A 20058-nucleotide genomic window follows, 5' to 3' on the forward strand; every position below is an offset into this window, starting at 1 on the left:
TCAAGCATAAGATGCCATGAGATTATAAAAGTAGTTAGATGCTGAAAATATAAAGTCGAGCATTCATTGAGTAAACAGCATCTTAAAACTGTAAGTATTTGCTTATAGGCAAGGGTGGTGAAATTAAACAGTGCTTAGCGTTTATTAGTTATGCAAAAGTGTGGAAGCTGTGAAATATTAATGTAATGTAAAAGATTTTCAGTCTTCTTGTGCTGTGAAGCCCTCTATAGGTCCGGTGAGGTACTGCAGCGCCAGGGCGCCTCCTCCCTCCTCCCTCCCGGAGCCGGAGCTGCATTCCTCTCCTCTCCACTCCATTCACACGCAGGGAGCCGTCGGATAGAGAGCACCGCCACTCCGTGACCAGCGTGGAAATGTGCCCAAGTTTTGGAATTTAAAACCATGGCGGGGATATCTACCCTTAGGATCACTTGAATCTGTAAGTACTTTGAAAACTCTGGCGTGAGGCTCTTTTCGTGTGGATGGAGCAGCTTTTGCTGGAAATATTGAGGTTATTTTTTGTCCTCTCTATTGCTCCGTGTGAGTTTTGCCGTTGTATTCCTCTCCACGACGCGGCTCCTCGGCTCTCGGAGACTGGTTTCTCAGCGAGTTTGAAAAAGCTTTAAGAGGAGGTGTAGAGAAGCGCTTGTACCCACTTATTTGAGTGTGGGCTGTTGTGTGGAGGTTTGTGCTCCTGTGAGCGCTGTGTTGAATGTGCGCCCCGGCGTGACAACCAGTCAGATTGATCCGCACGGAAACTGTTGAGCCTCGGATACGCGGTACGACGCGCGAGGCTTCAGTTAAGCTAACTTAATTAATTTGAACATTTATTCTTTATATTTGCTCGCGCTGGAAACTGAAACTGCTTTTCATATGTAACCGCTGGTTTGGTGCAGTGTGGTGTGAGTTTTTGGGGTTGGTGGTGTTCGCTGGCTGCGGAGAAAAGGGACTTTTTTTTTCACTTGTACTGGAGAAAACAAACCCCCGGTATCGGCATTTGGAGGCACTAGTTTGCAGCCTTCCTTGGCTCTGGGTGCGCGTGGCTGTTGCTTTGCCTGAGAGAAGGAATGCCACCATCACCACCATACATAATTACAGGTATTCAAGGGGCTGACACTCAACTGTCTCCCGGATAAATAGTCCGGGGAGACTGGAGGAGGCTGCTTGATTTTAGATTAAACGTTTGCTCTCGTGCTTGCTTCTTGTTTACTTGGTCGCACTTGTATGTATTCAGAGCGTCTTTCTTAAAAGGACCTGAGGGAGGAGTTGTGTTAGATTTCTCCAGGGGGGGGCTACGCGGAGCTTGCTCAGGAAAAAAAAAAGAAGAAAAATCGATTCCCCCTATTAGCTTTGAAATAATTAGAAATTGTGTTGGTTTGATGTGAAAGGCGCGCTAAGCTGCTAACGAACGAGAGCCAATTTGTAAGCTTTGTTATTCGACAGCAATTGAATTCTCCTTTTGAGCAGGGCTGGAGTGGTGAGGGCTGTCCGTGGGTGTGTAGAGTGCGCATCGGTTGTCAGCTATTGAAAATGCTCTCATTGCTCTATCGGATTCTCCTCAGTTCTTTTTTTAAATTTATTTATTTATTTGATCAAATCCCGGTGAACCAAATTAGTCTGTCCACCCCGACCCCGCAAGCTGCAGTGAATTAATTTGGAGCCCATTTTTAAACATGCATTCATGGATCATATTAGACGAGCAAGAGCGTAGACACTATTCTAACCTTTTTTTTCTGGAGAGATGGGAGGGGAAGTTGGCCACATTGAAGTCTATTTAAAAAAAAAAAAAGAAAAAAAATCTCTGCAGTTGTCCTTAAATATTGATGTAGGAGTCCTGCAGTATATCAGGTGATACAAACCGTGTGGCTGTGGTTTTCTTGGTGGCATCACTTGAGCAGGTCAGTGATTGGACTGATGTGAAGATTCTCTGTTTTTGTTTCATTTTTAGGCCAACAGCTGCCTCTTAAAGACAGCACTCAGATGTAAATGAAGGGGGATCTGAACTGTGTGGCCTGAGTGTTTGTTTAAGAGGTGGTGCCTAAGTGCAGGCAGAGTGACACTTCATCCAACCACACAGCGGTGGTGTGCCAGGACTAGTTTCTTCAGAATATACAGTATTAACGGGACTTGGGACTGGCTGTGAGGAGAGTCGGTGATGTAACCAAATATAGGATGGCTCGTTTTGTGCTTTTACTTATACATCTGCACTCTTTTTCTTGCTCAGCTGGATGGAGTCTTGAAATGAAAAGCATGTTTTTTTCCTCTCTATTGTTCTCATGAGAGACTCCCGATGTAATTATTAAATTCTAATAGGATCATAACAGTATTTGCACATGTTCAGACATGTTTACCCCACAGCATTCCTCTGAAGCTAGCAGAGTGTCTCAGACAGTCTTGGTTAAAGTAGTTGTCCCTATATGGTTTCGAAAACAAGTTCCCACCAGAAAAATGTATGTTTTCCAAAAAAAAAAAATTAGTTTTGCAAAAAAACTGTCACCTTGTATGGCATTTTACATAAAAGCTGGCAACCCAGCCAGAAAATTACAAGCAATTTGCCTCAATCATCCCTAATTATGATACAGATCTGCCCCACAATGGACCAGCGGTGTCATGAATTTCCACAGTCTGCACTGTCCGGTCTGCCTGCTCTGCTGTGCGGGGTAAATCAGTGATGTCCAAACTTTGGAATTTGAGCTGACATGTGCACTTTGCACCCCACACCAGCCTTTGTGTGGCTCTCCGTCACATTCCTTTTGGACCTTTCAGTCGGCAGCATATTCAAGGTCTAATTAGACTGTAGTTCAGAGGGGCTGCGTCGGAGTGAGAAGTGGATTACAAATGGCACACTGATCATAAATGTTTTGTTTGAATGCTGGCACTGAGGAGTGATTTTCGAAAAGGGCATTAGAAATTAGGATTTAGATTAATTTCCTGTGGGTCTTGAAAAGCGCGCTCACTGGATCAAGGAAATTGTTGGTACATGTGAACGGATTTTCAGTGTAGTCCTAATGGTGTGCTGTGATTCGTGGCTTTCATGTGACGGACCAATGTATGGACTGTGCTTACATTCATAGTCCAGTGTCTTTTTCTGTATTGCTCGGCAGCAGAATCCAGCTAATTCTCCATTGTTCCTTACTGTTTAACATTCAAGCCAGTGTGACAACCTCATCTTGAGGCATTTCCTCTCCTCTCCTTCCCTCTCAGCCTCTGCTGCTCTTCCTTCCTCTAGACTCTCGCTGACACTCAAGCTTGTTTTCCAAGCCTTGTTCCATCCTCACTCTTCCCACCTCCTTTCCTCTGTCACTGTCAGAAGTCCACCGTTTGTGTCCAACTCCCCCGTCCCCTCTTTTTGTCTTTCTTTAAACTTCCATGGCATCTCCCATCCTCTCACACACTGTCTAGGTGCAGGGTGGTACTTTAATCCTCTCTCTAGAGATGAAGACATGCACATGTAAGGTCTGCCTCCCTCTTCTTCTGATTTTCTGTGCTTAACTGCCTCAATATCCACCCTTTTCAGCTCACAACCACTTTTCCAGTTTGTTTCTACTGGGATGATTGGTCGTCATAGTTTGCCGGTGTCCATCCGTTGCTGCTCTTTGGCTTAGGGCTCGTTGTAGAATCATTTATCATAATGAAAGAGGAGCCCCCTCTCAAACCAATTCAGTGGTTTTGTCAGACTGCCGGCATGCCATGGTCTTAACTCTTTCCCCCATGCGCTGGAGCTTTCTTGGCTGGCTGGTGCTGTAATGCAATATCTGTTTTCATATCATAGCCGGTGAGGATGTCTTGTTTTTATTACATAAGTTTTCATTTGTGTCAGTCATCCTAAAGAGGTTAGCTGGAGTGGCATGTTGCTGCTGCTGTGCCTTAGGTGTGTGTCACTCACAGTCTAAATCTAGCTTTTCCTTTTTCTTTCAACACCTCTCTAAATTTCCCTCTGTTTTGAGCCCCCCCCCCCCTGCTTCTGACCCATCATCATCTGCTTTTCCATACTGTCACCTCTCTACATCTCCTGTAGCCTAGCGCCATGCCTTTTCTCTCCAAGTATTTTTCCTTGCTCTCTCTGGGGTTTGTGTGGTGCCCTGAGGCAAGGAGCCATACAGCAGCAGCGATATTAAAACGTACTAAAGAGGGACCAGCAGCAGGGCTCCATTTGAAGACCCCGTGCCACACATGCATCCACACACACTCGGCACCCACATCTCTCATGGTACCAACACCTATCCAGCCGAGAAGCCTTGATATAAAATAAACTCACTTGCCAATACCTGGCGGGTCTGTCTTGACTGACTGCTCAAATTGGAATGACCTCCATTTGCCCCAAATAAGTCGCTGGGATTTGAGAGTCAGTGGGCGGTGTAGAACCTCCAAGTGCTGGTGCATTACCGATTATATCAAGGGTGTGCCAGCAGCATTGACTCCCTGTGCAAATCAGAGGCAAATTTAAAGGTAGACTGAGCTATCTGCGAGCTCCATCAAATTTTTGTAAAAGAAGACCGCGTTCAGGGCTGACAGCTTTATCATGGTACCTAACTGCCTCTGTTAGAGAGCATGCATTATATAAATGCCAGTGAGGAGGATTTGATATGAAAGCTCAGTCAGAATTGTTTGGTACCTTTTGACCCCCTCTTAAAAAGTTCCTTGTTGCATCTGTTACTTCATTTGTAGCCAGATTGATTTGACCGGAGCGATGGCAGAAATGTCTGCAGCCAGGAAACGGCTCTTTTCTTTCTTTGAGGAGAGCAGCCTTAGTTTCGCTCTCTCTGTCGAGCTCATCCAAGTGAACTGTCTGTTATGTATAATTAATTTTCCCCTCCCAGTTTATTTTTATCTCCCACTTTTAACAGTTTCTTCAAAGGACCCCCTCCCCCGCCACCGTCCTCCATAGTGCCTGCTGAAAGTGACAGCTGCTTGGGTATGGGAAATGCTTTTTGAAGCAGGCACTGAAAAGGCCACTCACGCAATACAAGATGACTTGGAACAGAAAAAATCTCTGCCATTCTGACTCTTACCGAAAACATGCCTGCGAACCGGGCTGCAAATTGAAAAATAAGTTCTACTGTAGCTTGGGCTGCTTCTTGGGGGATGTAATTTACATGACTGGTTTGGGTCCGAAGTAAAAGAGAATTGATAAGACTGACACGAGTAGCATGGAAACGTCCTTGTTCGCAGTTTCTCAGATTGTTGATTTTATTGAGTGAAGCGCCACATTGAATTTGTTTTCTTCTAAAGTCCAATTGATAATCGCTCGTTCGGTTTGTGGTGTGGGCTCTCGTCCAAACCAAAGAAAGATTGTCACGGGTTGTATTTGACCCTCAGCCCGTCACTGCTGTCTTGAGTTAAAGTCATCCTTTAGGTTCTTTCGGAAGATCCGGTTCCTCTTCTGACCCGCTGGCCTTGTCTAGAAATCCCACCGCCCCTGGAGCTGCTGGGCAAAACCTCAGCAACTGTGGTTTCCTCCCTGGCATGTTAATGCTCTTGTCAGCATTCTGTCCATCTCCCTTCAGACGCCGACTCAGACAGGCAGCCTGGGTTCCCGATTTGTGTGGACATGAAAAATGCCCTCTGTTGTCGAGTTTCCTCTTGTGAAGAAGAGCCTGGGTCTGCTATTGATCAGGAAGCCACAGTTCCTTCCTGTAACATAAGACGACACCCATACTTGTCATTTGTATTGGCCTCTAAGTTTATTGCTAAGGTGTGTAGCGATGGGATGACTCTATGTATCCATTTTTGTTGCTATTCCCGTATCGCTTTTGGAGAGTCAGCCTAACAAAAATCACAGATTTACTTTCATCCCGTATGCATCCACAGTCAGTCTGGTATCTTTCTCAGAAATGGCAAGTCGAAACCGAGATCTGGTGAACAGGTACCTTCAAGGCTGGTTAAAGATACGTTGTAGTTACAGTTAATTGTTATTTTTGTTTTAAAAAATCAGTTTGGGCCCATTTCAATGGAAGTGCGGTTAAAAACGTGTAATGGAATGACTTTAACAGCTTTTGTGGGTGCAGAGATATCTATGACCGGCTCTGTGGGGCCTGTCTCTGGACCAGTCTGTCTGTAACGCTGGCAGAAATGGTACATTCCTGATGCTGATATAGTCTTAAGTTTAGACGAGCCTACTGGTTGTTTACTGTGCTCACGAGCGTCTATCTGCATCTTCAGGCATGTTTGGCTTGTTAATGAGAACCACTGTGTGAGAGATGAGGCGGCGTGCAGTGGGTGTGTGCCCGTGCATGTATTTGCATCGAGATAAGCAGTGTGTCGGCCGCGTGCGTCCCTTAATGTGCACGCCGTCTGCAGCGTGCTATCCAAAAAGGGTTTGTGTGAGTGTGGTGGCTCGTCACGCAAGTGTGTGAGGTAACGTTCTCAACTGCGGTGTGTAAAACGAAGAAGAGTTTACAGGGGCAGAGAAGGATTATGTTGGGATAAATGTTAATGTTCTCTTAATTGCTCATCTCTTTTTTTTTATTTTATCCTTCTCAGTCTGAGTATCTCACAGATCTTCACTCCTTTCCAGCATCCCTCTCTCACTTTTTTTTTTTTGGCATACACACACTCATTGTTCCTGTTGTGTTTACCAAAGGGAACCTTAAATAATTCAGGTGGTTCGTACTCCCCAGGCCTGTAAATAAGACTAATAGAAGGCAGGTTTCTGAAAAGAGCCACTTGCCCAGGGAAAACATGGTTGTGGGCTAGCCTATAAATCAGCTAGCTGCTTGTCTGGCCCCTTTTACTGTGGCTATGTTGTGGACTACAAAGCAGTAACCTCCATGTTAGCGGAAGGAAGGGCGACTCATTCTAGAGAGGTCAGCAGTTTGGTGGCGTTGTCCCTGAGGCAGTGATATTCAGTGAGAAACTGTGCGTAAACCCGTGTAGGGCACTTTCTTTACTCCTCCAGTTGCAATTTAACATGTTTGTGTGTGTGTGTGAGACATGTATACACACACCACGGCCTATACACTAGACGAACTGATTGCAGCACCTGCGTGTATGTTTACCAGATGGAGATAAGTACTCATTTATTCATTTTGTTTGCCACTCGTTTATTCCTTTTTAGTGTTGGAAATCAGATGCTGGCTAGTGCTTCTGGCGAGCTTGGGTAAATGTATGTCTGTGTTTGTGCCGAGGTTTGTATTTGAAAGCAGACACTTCACAGAAAAAGACAGTTGGTGATGGGAAAAAAAAACTGTTTTAGTGAAAGAATGGGCAGTAAGGCTTCTCAAATCCACTTTTCAATCCCACTTCAGCTGCAGGAAAGGTAGATTTTGAAAACCTTTAGCTCTGAATCACTTTGTTTGTTTGTAACCTTTATTTAACCAGGCGAAAATTGCTAAGAAATCATTCTTATTATGGCAATGGCCTGGTAGGAGACAAAAGACCTACGGGGCAAAGGGAAAGGGGGAGTATAAAAAAAAAAAATAAAAATAATATATATATAGTGACAATAGAGACCATAAGTCTAACATGACATACACAGAGAGATAGATAATTAGTCTTAGAGTGACAATTGATTGGTTGATTGATTGAAAGGTGACAGGATCAGCTTCGGCTGGGACAGCTGCAGGTATACTTTAGGGATTTTGATATGACATGTTTAAAGAAGTTGACAGAAATAAGAGTTTGCAGCTGTAGGGATTTTTGAAGTTGATTCCAGCTGTGTGCAGCCACAACCTGGAAGGAGGAATGGGAATAGTGTGTCCCCTTTGGAACACTTCCCAGCTTCTCACCTCCCCATATTTGCCTCTCATTTCCCAATATTCTATATTTGAGGAAAGTACAACCTGTTAGATTTTGGGACAGCAAGAACTTTTTAAAAAAAAAATTGTATTCATTCATTCCAGCCTTTAGCCTGGATTGAAAATGACATTTATTTGTAAATGATGACCTAAAGGTTATTTTGCAGAGAAGAAGAACACAAATGCAGGCCTGCGGGGCAGAGTCGGCTTGTTTGTGGTCGGAGCAGGACTGCTTACTCTGCGCCCTTAATCACAGGTTTACGTCCTTGTTTAAGAATTATTTTTTTTTTTTTTAGATTCCTTGCATCTGTTGCCCTGTGCTTATGGTGAAGCTGAATTTAAATGTGCTCTAAAACACCTCAACAAACCATGCTGAAGGAGCATGGAAGACCCTACACCTCCTCTCCTCCTGCCCCTTTATCTTTCCACAGCCTCTATGTCAGCTCTCTTTTGTACTCTTCTCAAAGAGTTAAAGAGGTAGAAGTGATGAGTGGCCCGCTGACTCTGGCCTCCATTGTATGTTGGCATTGTGCCTCCGCATAGCATGTCAACCACAGACATATGTACAAGAGGCTTTTTTTTTCTTAACAGTTACTCAGTCGTATAGAGCAATTCAAATTCGTCTAACAATGATACTTTCAGTGGCAGCTTGATGCAAATTGACATCATTCAAATAGATATTAAAAGTTTTCTTTTGCATATCATTGCCTTCACTTTTTGCTCACTTTCCTCTTTGTAGTTCAGCAACATTTAAAAAAAAAAAAAAACGTGATACCAAAGTTTTGTGATGCTCCGAAAAGTTTCTGTTTTTCTTCTGCTGCCTCAGTGGAAACATGTGCTCAAGCACCATAAAACACTGTCTCCCCCGTCTCCTCCCTTACACAGCGTGTTAGGGGGAAAAAAAACACTCGACAGCATGTTTTGCGGAACATTAGCGGCTGCTCAGGCTAATTCTTTTAGCAGACCTGGGATACCTCCACACAGGAATGGGAGAAATCATAGGGGTGCTTTTAAGTCATCTCTCCCTCCTCAGCCCCCTACAGGGACAAGACAAGCGGGGGGCGGGGGGGGGGACTTGGCTCTGGGAATAAGTGCTTTAGGCCAGACAATGGTGGACCGCCGGGAAGGGGGGTGGGGTGTAGGTTGTAGCTAGAAATAGAAAAAGAGCAGTAGGAGGGGGAGTTGGCCCTCAAACTGGAAAGAGGGGTGGGATAGTGGAGGTCGAAGGTTAGACTGATCCCTACTTTAAAGGTGTAGTGGGGCCATGGAGGTTTTATTGCTAGGGCTCTCTTGTTGCTTTTTGCTCAGTCTGGGGGTAATCCTCTGCTACTGCGTCACGGGGGAGGGGCAATCAGATGGGTGTGAGTGTGAGCTGGACATTGCTGTCCCATGATGACTGAGTTGTGCATGGTGACCTGTGACCCTGGTCTCTTCTCTCGCTACCAGAAGCTGTCACAAAGGTCAGCAACATACCAGCTCCCATGTGAAGAGAGGCAGGGTACTAAAGATTGTCCTTGTGAGTCTTTCCAGGGTAGATAAAGAGACCGAGCATGTGATGAAGCGGCCAGCAAACATGAAGGAATGCATCAGTGATACCATTCAACATTCCAAATAAAATGGGGTGTGTAACTTGTGACTGGTGTGCTGATGTGTGTGAGAGGGGAGGAGTTGCTTCCTTCTCTCCAAGTCCTTTTGTCTCGTGGCTGTCCTTGCTCCGTGCCTCACCAAGATCCATGATTTCCTTGGTTTCCATTGCATGTAAAGGAATGCGGTTGTTCCGGTTGGTCAGCTCAACTGTTCATCGTTACAGAGTTTGATTTCATTTGGCTTTTGAGATCCCCTGATGCACATGACAGATGGTACTGCCACTTTAAACAATACAAAACAGCTTGAGAAAAGGCTCCAAAACCATTGATTATGTTTGCATCGCACAAGCAGGGCTGCGACAGTTGTTCAGTCAAAGATATCATCAAGCCGTAGCTCCATTGCCATATTAAAACATACTTGAGTGGCCTGACAGCAAAACATGGCGGTAGCTGTTTTTAGATCATTCAAGAGGCACACCTCATCCTGCCGTGTGGAAACACTGCTTCAGTCAAACTTGGCCACCGCACAGACACTTTCAAAAGTAGCCCACCTCCCTGTCTGCTCGTAGCTGCATCAACAAAAAAGCCTTGAGTGTTTAGATTTGTGAAAGGGCGGGATAGGAGGAATCTGAACAAAACGATGCCAGAAACAGCTGAGGGAAAAGAATAAGACGGCCAAGGAGTGAGGCAGGGAACTTGGCAGCACTCGCTAGCTCAGAACAGCAACGAGGTAACTTGCACCAAAGGATAATAGAAAATTCTGCAGGGAAAAGTGCTTGTGCGCAAGGTGTGGTGAGCAAGAGGAGAGAGTGTGGTGTCAGAGGAATGACAAAAAACTGAGGGAGCGGATTCAGAGTTTAATTATGGTCTGAACACAGGGTTGCAACAGCTGCCGTTGCTTGCGCCGCCCTGCCATACCAGCTTTACAGCTTTTTTTTATTTGGAAGCCAAACAGATGTTATGGGGGGGGGGGGGGGGGGGGGGGTGGAGACTTTATCGGACGAGAGGTTTGGTTTCAGGGAAGAGGAGGAAATTAAACTCTCCCACTGTTATACTGGTGATTTCAGCAAATCAGTGTTGATCTGAGTACGGCACAGCAATAGAGACCGAGTCGGATATCTTGTCGGCTAGCCTACATCACAGTACAATAGACTTATTGTTTTGGCATCCCCATTATTGTTTAAGTGTTTTGAGCAAGTGCCTACATGAATCAAAGGAGACAAAATAAAGTAGGATTTTTCCTCTCATTGCGAGTCCATTAGTGTAACACTATAAACCCCATGCTGTATTTTGCTATTCGGAGATTTATTGTACTGGACAATAAACTCAATTTATTTGATTTTCAGACCCCTGTATTGCATAAAATGAGCCGTCGTTTACATTTTTATACTTATTGAAGTCCCATATAATTGAATTGAGAGGAGCTAGGATAACCTGTGACTTTAATAAACAATAAATTACTATAAAACTATAAAACTATAAAAATCTCTTAAACGACTATTAGAAGTTCTGTTTTTAGATGGCATTTGTTTTCAGTGTACATTGCTAACCTTGGTTGTCAATGGGACACCATCGATTCTGATATAGAGCTTTGTGCTGTTCTTGATATTTGTGGTCAGCGCTCAGCTATGCTAGCTATGTTGACCAGAGCTGTGTGTCATACTTTCAGGTGCTATTGACACCAGCCTGCACTCTGAGGAGTTTCAGTCTCTTCTCCGATCCAAATGTCTGTCATCATCAGCGTGGAGAGATTCCATTCGTTGTGGCCCGATCACCACCCTTATCTGTGTGACTTGTCTCTCCCCTTCTCTCCCTTTTTTTCTCTGTAACTCTCCTATGGAGGACGTGATGAAAATGGCTGTTTAATCATGCAGAGAGGTCAACCAATCAAAGGGCTCGGTCCCAGTGATTTAAAGGCCTATTCAGAGCACAGCTGGAGAGGGAGAGTGATGAGGAGAAGGAGAGAGACGGGTCGGTGTTTGCTTAATGGCCCAGGTCACCTCTCATCTGATTCCTCCAGTCCCATTTCACCAGTAATTTTCCCTGATAGATTGATGTACAGGCAGAAAGGTGCGTGGATAGTGTCGGTAGGGGAGGCATAGGTAAAGAGATGAGGATGTTCTTGTGATGAGATGCAAACAGCGGCATGGACCCACATCCTATTCCCTTAAACTTTGATAGACCGTTTCTACTGTAAGTGCCAAGCTCCCTGCCACACGTCTGCAATCAAGGCACTTCTCACCTGAATGTCAATAGATAAAAGTAACAGATGGCTGGGATGAGCAGGGAAAGTAAAGACAGACAGAAAATTGCAGTCGTCTCCTATTTTAGCTCCTTTCGCACAAATACACCCACAAGGATTACATATTTGATAAATATTACATTTAATCAGTGTGTTCTGCCTTTCACTGTAAACACCCATGTGCATGAACTCCTCATTTTACACACAATGATCTGGGTTTTGTGTCTGTAGCAGCAAAGGAAACTGTGCTCGATATTTGTTTGTGGGCCAACGTATGTATGATCACTTTATGAAAAGTTCAGTTTCTGTGGAATTATCATGTTGAATTCATGGCTCAGAAGTCCCAAAGTTGGTCCAAATATCTGCAGCAGCCAAGCTCTAGAAAAGATTTGATTGATATAATTGTACAGTTGCCACGGTAACCTCCCCTCACCTTTTCGTACCAACTTGTTTGGTCCTGAACGTGCTGACATCTCCTTATATGAGTGGAATCATTTGCTGAGAACTGATCAGTCATGACTGCCAGCTGGCACCAACTGCAACAACCTGTTACCTTCTCACCGTCATTTTGTCTTGCACCACATTTTTATTCATAAAACCTGTAAAATTGTTGGGGTGCTAATGAGTCGGGCCTATTTATGCAAAACGTCGTTTTATGAAATGCTCTCACACTTCATATCACAGGAGGATTTTACCAGTTTCAGTAAGGTGGTTGATTAGCACGCACACAGCAACTCTCGCTGAAGGAAGTTTATTAGAGCCTTTTGCTTGCTTTTTTTTGTCGTATTCATATTGGAAAAATACACAGAGATCGAAGGAACCTACGCTGAGTCCTAACAGGGGGTGTTGCCTGATAAACTCTACTGAGACAACTTTACAGGCTTGCAGGGTTTCTGGGTGAAGCTAAATGTTTGAAACGGATGTCTTGTCACTGCTGTCTGGTTGGGCTGAAAAGTCCCAGTCGAGTGGTCGACTAATTGGTCAATACGTTCTGGGTCGACCAAAAAATTCTAATTGGTTGATTTACCAAGTACCAAGGGGTGTTTTCAGAGCACCCCTGTTTCACAGGTAACAGCCTGTCTTCAGAGAACACCCCCCTAGTTTTCACTATTTTGGATAAGCCCAACCCACTAGAGACGGGTGGACTGAAGAACGTCCGCGTTATTCAACATCCGGTGGTTTGCTGAATATTTATTTTTTCATTTACAGTGTTTTCAGTTTGTGTTTAATTGCCTTCTTGTGCTGATAGAGTATATTTTCGGTCAGTCGAGTTTGCCGTCAGACTCGAGTCTCCCGATGAGTCGATTTTTAGTCGAAATTTCAGGGTTTCAGTTGACCAAGAGTTTCTTTGGTTGATTACAGCCCTACTGTCCGCTAATTTCTGCTCTCGAGTTTTTCCTCTTCCCCTTTTTTCTGTTTCTTTACTCATTGGCCTAGCAAGCAGACAGTTGGATAATCGGTCTGTAGCCTCCCATTCGCTTTGCAGTGTGAACAATCGTACAGTGTTAATATTTGGCTGCTTCCACTCTATTAGAATTAAGAAGCCACTGTGCAAATCGGTGTGCTCTGATGCACGATGCGGTCTGACTCTGGTTTTCTGACCATTTTTTATCTAGGTCTGTAAGCATGAAAGGAGAGTTATAAAGAACATATTTTCTGTACAGGACAAGGGCTGCCTGCTATGTGGAGGTCAGAATATTTGCCAATCCAGTTTGGCAGAGAACTCATGTAAAGTTATGTAAATAAACAGTGTGACAGGTTTCCTAGCACAACTTTCCTGGGTGTAATATCAGTTGCCTGGTTATCGTCGAATTAGAATCGAGAGTGGAGAGGAGCACAACACTGTCCCATTTAAAAAGCTGGTATCATCATGTTTGTCAAACAAAAGACTTCAGTGATTAGAAATCCCAGTTGTTGGTTCTGTATTCTCTTCATTGGCCAGTTGCGGTCTACACACAGTTGTTTTGTATATCGCTGCCTCTTCTGTTTAATCCACAAAGGTCAAGGAAAGTTTAGGAAGGCTCTTCTTGATAAGTATCAATGTCTGTGCCCCAGCTGCAGCATTCAGCTGTGGAGATTCTGTTACTTTATGCTCACCGTGTCCCTGCTTATGTTTCTGATACAGCCAGTGAGTTAGTAGTTATGGAGTGCCACTCTAGCAGATAGCTGGCCTCTTCCTCTCTCTCTCTCCCTCCCTCCCCTTCTCTGTGACCTTGCGTCGGCGTGTGCTGATGAGCGCTGAGTGGATACACTCATGAGTGGTTTGTGTGTGAGGGCTAGAGAAACCGTGGGAGCTCCATTTGTTGTGTAAATGCAAGCCGCTAATTGACTGCCGGGCACGCAGCCTCTCCTTCAGCGGCTGAACCCTGCCCTCCGTCGGGTCCCGGGGATCCTGCCAGGGGAATGTTTGCCCCCCTCACACACACATCCACACACGCTCTCAACAGCCTCCCTCTCTCTGTTTTCCTCTGCTGGAGCAGGCCTGGCACTGGGCCAAAGTGAGGATGGGCCCAGCACAGGCCTCTCTGTTCTCTCTGTCTCTGTGATGATTCCTCATAATGGAAAAACAACTCAGTGTTTACTTTTGTTGGCATGCTGCGCTTTTTTTGAAGCACTTTTTTGATAAAACTTTTCATCTTATAAATTATCTCCCTTTTATAGAGGCCTCATAATTGTAAGATACATTTAATTATTTTTTTTAAACCTTTATGAATAGATGTTGTCTCACACAGAAATGATGTCACAGGAAGATGAAGGACCCATCAAGAGATTAGGCAGAAATCTGAGTGTGAATACTTAGATTTTGGGGTTGCATTTTTATTTGAAGATCAACGTTAGGGTTCAGCCACAGAAGCCATATCCATGTTGGCCTCAGTGGGAAAGCCCGCATGAGACATGTAGACCAACTGTTGGCTGGCTGGAGGCCCAGTTCTTGCACACATGCTCTTATGCACACACATACTTACAAATGCTACTCTGCTCGACAAGCAATATAATAATACTTTCAGAAGGTATAAGTGCCTACATGATTTAAAGGGAATGATTCATGGTAAACATGGTAATAGCACCCAAGGCGGTGGGTGATTGAGCCAAAGAATCAGACAACGGCTCCTTCGTGCAGAACAATGATCCACACACTCGTCATATATTTAGCTGGACTCATGTAACCTCAGAATCAGTCATGCATATGGCTGCTTCGATACAAAGCCCGTCACAAACTCAAGGCTGACAACTATCAAAAATGTAATAAATGTGTCACAGATAAGTTACACCTTCAAGGGCCTGTTCACATTTAGTGCTCACATGTCCTGTATGAGCCCATCACAAGTGAACAATTGGCATTAAAATACGTCCCCACATCCTGACCAAACCTCTGTGGTGCTGTCCTACTTACCTGATCTATACAAATAAATCCAGACCCCATGTCACATAGTCAGCTTTCAGCCTCAACGCGCTACTGATGTTTCTATATAATCACTATTGTGAGTTAGTGTGGCATCTCTCGATGTGGAACATCTGTGGTTACAGACCAGAATGCCTCTGATCGATGCCGAACCCATAACCAAGTTGCTCCATTTGCTCCATTATGGTGATGTAGCTTGGAACATCCCCGCTGTACAGTCTTTGCATAAAAGCCACCCCATTTAAGATGAACTGTGGAGATTGTCCTGGCCTTCACAAAGCTGGGTGGGAATCTGTTTGAGCGTGAGAAGGGCGAGATGCATCTTAACAGAACAAATGAGCCATCTCTGGTTCTCACGGCGGGAGAGGTCCTACCCCACAAGTAAGGATGTTTAGTTGTGGTAGATTTTTGGAAAGTGTTGCCAGTTAAAACAGACACACCAAGGAAAGTGGTTAACCTGGTTAACCAGTGCTCTTACTAATGTGTTTTGTGTATCAAGATTCCTGCTAATAATGAAACTTGGAAATGCAATCAGATTTACAATTGGTGGAAGATTTCACACGAGTACACATCGGAAAAGACTTTCTGTACTCAGGTTGGTCCATTGTTCTGTCGGGGTAAACATCGAGGAACACGGAGAGGAACAGGCAAACAATAAACTGACACACTCTCCCGTTGGACTCTTATTTATATTGTAAACACAAAGGAGCAAGTGCATGCGCGTGTGTGTGTATATGTGTGTGTGTGTGCAAGACAGTAAGTTTAAGTCCTGGGAGAGAAAAAGGAGGATAGTTTTCTTGCACAAGCTGGTGTATAAACACAGGAACTTGAAGATTTTATGCCGTTAACCTTCCCACGTAGACATCCAAATGTCAACAAGGTAACTTAACATTCCTGTAAGTTTAAAATGCCGCACGTTCAATTTGTTTGATTCACACGGTACATTTCAATATTTGTTCCTGGTGAGCATATGGAAGGTACTTGACTTTCAAAATTAGCCCACACTTAAGTGTAAATTAATATTAATTTAGTCCTATTCATATTGAGAGCTGCAAATGAGACTTGGAAGAGACAAAAGCAGGGATTTCACATCAAGCTCACCACTTATGCTCCAGAGACAACAACAATAGGATTAACTGGCACGCTAAATAACTAAGGCCCGGGCCAAGCCTCTTATACTGCGTCGAGGTCCTCTTTATGTATGCTAATATGGTCACCTGTTATTTCAGTATTATAAAGTTTCTCTGCACAGGCCTTTTAGATGACAGATTTCTCCTTATTTATTTTTTTTATTAAGAAAATTGAAACATTTTCTAATGACTGTGTGCGTAGCAGGACTACAAATATGTGTATGAAATAGGTGTGTTCTGTTTGTGTTTACGTCGCAGAGCACGATGAACTGGAGCTGTTAATCCCCCAAGTTGCTCAACGAGTTTGGATCACTACAGTTGGAGTAGTAGAACAGGAATATCTAGTGTCTAAAAAAAGAAAGGACAATTATTTTGTAGATATATAGCTGCATATATATTTTTTCTGTTTTGATTCACATTGTAATCTCCTCTTCTGCTCTCCAAACCACCAATGGAGTTTATTGAATCATAATCACTCTATGTGGAAGAGGCGAGGAAAGGGGGAAAAAGAAAATGACAGGGTGTCTGATAATTGGAACGAGGGAGGGAGAAGTGGAAGTAAAACTGTAAGATATACACAAACTAGTAACAGAGACAGGGAAAGAGCAAATTGCTTTTTTTCCCTCCCAGCTATGCCGGGAGGATTGCAGCCAGAGAGGCAGTGTTGAATCTGAGTCAGCAGGAGTTGAACTGGGTGCCTACCCTACAGCCTCGGGGCCGCTAGTAACACACATAAATGCACAGTCTCACACAGGGACGGTGTCAGACCTGTCGCCCTATTCTTCTCAGCCCTCTAGCCCCAGCCCTAACTATAGCTGTTCAGCCAACCACTCTTAATTAGTAGCTGCTGTTGCCGCCTGCCCTGCCCCGGCGCCACTCTGGTGAAGCCCCGGCCCCACGTCTCTGTGTATGTACGTGTGTGTGTGGTGAGCTGCTGTACGTGTTTACTGTGTATGCCAGCCGCAGTGTTGCTTCTGTGCACTTTTTGCAGGGTCCGTGTGCATGCCTTCATGTCGCTATTACAGGTGGAACAGGAAAAGGGAGGTGAAGACTGCAGATTGCAGTGTTTGCTCAAAAGACTGTGTGGTTATGCGAATCATTTTCTTTCACCACATGCTTGTCTCTTGATTCCCTTTTTAAACGCCCCATCTATCTTTGGTTGGTGCTTGAGGAAGTCACCATTTCAAAACTGCCATCGCCGATTTAAAAACAAAACTCTTTCTCGGTGCTTCTTCGCTAAGATCACTCTGAGAAAGTGCAGGAGAATAGCTGTGCTTTTAGGGCCTAATGAGACTCCAGGATATTTCTGATATTCTTGGAGTAAACTTAGTAACTGTCGTTTAATCCAGAATTTCACTTTTCTTGTTACTTGAGGTTTGTGCCCGTCAAAGGAGCAAAGCGTGTGTGTAACTAAAACTTGAACATGTGGCTGTATATTCGGCAGCTACAGCAGAGTAAGATACAATACTCTCTAACAGTCCCTGTCCATGTTCAAACTCATTACAACTACAAACGTCTTGCTCTTTATTGCGTCCTGTCATGCTCACGTTGTGAAGCAGCCGTGAAGGTCCTGTCCACGCTGTGGATCAGGCTGACACATGTTACCCTGCAGACCCAACCCAGTACAAACACATAGTTGGAATACCGTTGCCCGCCAGACACCGCAGCCACTGGCCTGCTAATCAAGACCATGTTACCAGGAGGGAGAGAGGACTAGCTTAGCTCAGCACAGGAAACATAAACAGCTGGAAAACAGGCAGTGGATGAAGTTTAACTACCCCCATGTGCATGATCTTTATGCATTTGTGTTCTATCTGTGCCTTGGACAAGCACAGGCCTCAGCCCAGCAACACAGTGACCCAGATTAGTGGCGCTGCAGCCGCTTTTTGCTCTCAGGCTGGGTATGGGCCACGCAGACTCATCCCGCTCGCTGGATGAAACACCTCAAGCGCTGTTTGCCACTGTCCATTCACAGGCAACAATATTCCATACAGAGATTGATGGCTCACAGATCCATTGTGAAGAGAGAGATTTGGTTGTGTGCTCAGCTGGGAGCTTGTAAAATGGCTCCGTGGTTGAAGCTTTCCAAGAATTCTCTTATTTGACATGACAACAGCTTTAAGAGGGTTTTGGTAGTGGCCAAAGCGGTCGGGATCACTCTCCGTAATCTGTCAATCCTTTTTTTTAAATTTTTTTTTTTTAACCTCCTCTTCCTTTTTCCCCTCATTTTCCCTCCTTCTTCCTAAGTGAAGTAGTTAAAAGGGAAACATCATGCTCTAGTGATGTGCGTAACTACCCAAAAATAAGATCAAAATCAAGACTGCTGGGCTGATAGCACCAGTAAAGAAAAGGAATTAATTCATGATGGAGGACCATCGTCATTAAGAGGTCATTTCAGCGTGTGCACGGTTTGGGTTTGTGGTAAGGGAAGGATGATAACAGGCACACACCAACGAACAAGTTGTCTGCGTTACTGGTGAGATTTTTGCGAGTGGAGCTGGCTTGAGTGTACCGCTGCTTTGTTTTGTCACAGTTATTCATTAGACTTTGATAATTGCTGACTTGTGCTTCATACAAACACAGCCAGGACAAATTATTCACTTTGTGTTCTCCTTGGAAAGGTCAGGGCATACAGCAAGACACCTATTGAAAACAAACACATTCATAGCTCATTTGTTGCCTCTAAGAGACTAAATGAAAAAAAAAAAAAAAGGAGGGGGGGGGTCTTTTTCTCAGATGATTGAACTGTAGACCTGCTGTTTTCAGTGGGTGTGTGTGTGTGTGAGAGAGAGAGAGTTTAAGTCAGTCGTTGAAATTTAAATGAAGCATGTTGGCTGAGACTTGCAGTATTTCTCGAGAGACAGAGCAGGGACCTTCTGGGGATGTCTCGTGCTGCTTGGGCACGACAGGCACAGGTCACCACTCTGGTGGCAAGTTGAGTGAGTGAGTGAGTGTTAACCTTCTCTCCCTTTGAAATCACATGAGTTTTAACAAGCTTGAACAGCTCAAACAAGCCATCCGTCAGCACATCAAGGGAAGGATCAGTCCACCTACAGTGGAAAGTGGATTGCAGTGCTGGGACAGATACAGGCTTAGTGCTGAATCCCATTATCAAACAGCATTTGTCAAATAATAGGTCAAGGCCTACTTGTACTCTGTCTCTTCAGACATCGGTCTTTGAGGAAGTATTGATCAAAAATACTTTGTTTAATAGCCTGATAGTAAGACTAGCAGTGTATGCAAAGCCTGCACAAATATAACTGTGTTCGCACAACAGTTTGTATTAGCAGTTGCTTATTTTATTCAGTTTTGTGGGTTAACTGGTTAACTCTAGAAGGCACGAAACTGCTGCTATCAAGTCTCTGCTTCACCACTACAGGTTGCAGAAACTTGTAATGCCCACATGTCTCTGCTCTATCCTATTTTGCACCTAGCATGGCGTGTATATATGTACCAGCATTTCTTGCATGATTACCAGTGCCATCTACCTCACTTTGAAGCAGAGTACTCGCTTGCATAAATATCCAAACAATGTACCGTAATGGTGTTCAAATAACGCCTCTGACATATTTTCAATCTGCTGTGAAAGTGGTGGTGAGTGGCTGCAATAGGCAAGGGATTTGGGAGTTATGAGTGGCACTGGGTCCCCGGGGGACCATAGAACATGGCAGGTCATTTGCGTGGCCAATACCGGTGTGATATATTTGTATTCAACTGTGAGATGCCTGGCCGGGAATGCAGAAAATGGGATGAGGGGATGAGGTACTAAGTCAGCGGGCTGAGTTGGAATATAAACAGACGGCATTCAATCAGACTGCAGCGAGTAACATTTGAAGACATTTAAAGCCACAGGGAACAGAGCATTCCTTATCTTTGTTTGACGGTGTCCACCTGTGAGGCTGCGTCCGTCCTCTGACCTCAAAATGAATTTGTTTGTTTTTTCTTTGCAGGGTATGCTCTGCTT

General features: G+C 44.4%; 1 protein-coding gene across 4 annotated transcripts in view; it reads left to right on the plus strand.

Annotated features, from left to right (window-relative positions):
- The first annotated feature begins 293 nt into the window (after nucleotides 1-293).
- The window catches only part of plxna1b (plexin A1b), a 169870-nt gene continuing 150105 nt past the window's right edge, over nucleotides 294-20058 (plus strand). For 3 of the 4 annotated variants that reach the window (XM_072382566.1, XM_072382565.1, XM_072382567.1), the window contains exon 1: nucleotides 295-436. The gene's annotated coding sequence lies outside the window, so the exon portion shown is untranslated. Of the gene's footprint in view, nucleotides 437-20058 lie in introns of all 4 variants that reach the window. The other variant, XM_072382564.1, reaches the window with a different exon arrangement.

This window comes from Leuresthes tenuis, unplaced genomic scaffold, assembly GCF_036924035.1.
Source record: "Leuresthes tenuis unplaced genomic scaffold, fLeuTen1.0.hap1 SCAF_3, whole genome shotgun sequence".
Taxonomy (NCBI): domain Eukaryota; kingdom Metazoa; phylum Chordata; class Actinopteri; order Atheriniformes; family Atherinopsidae; genus Leuresthes; species Leuresthes tenuis.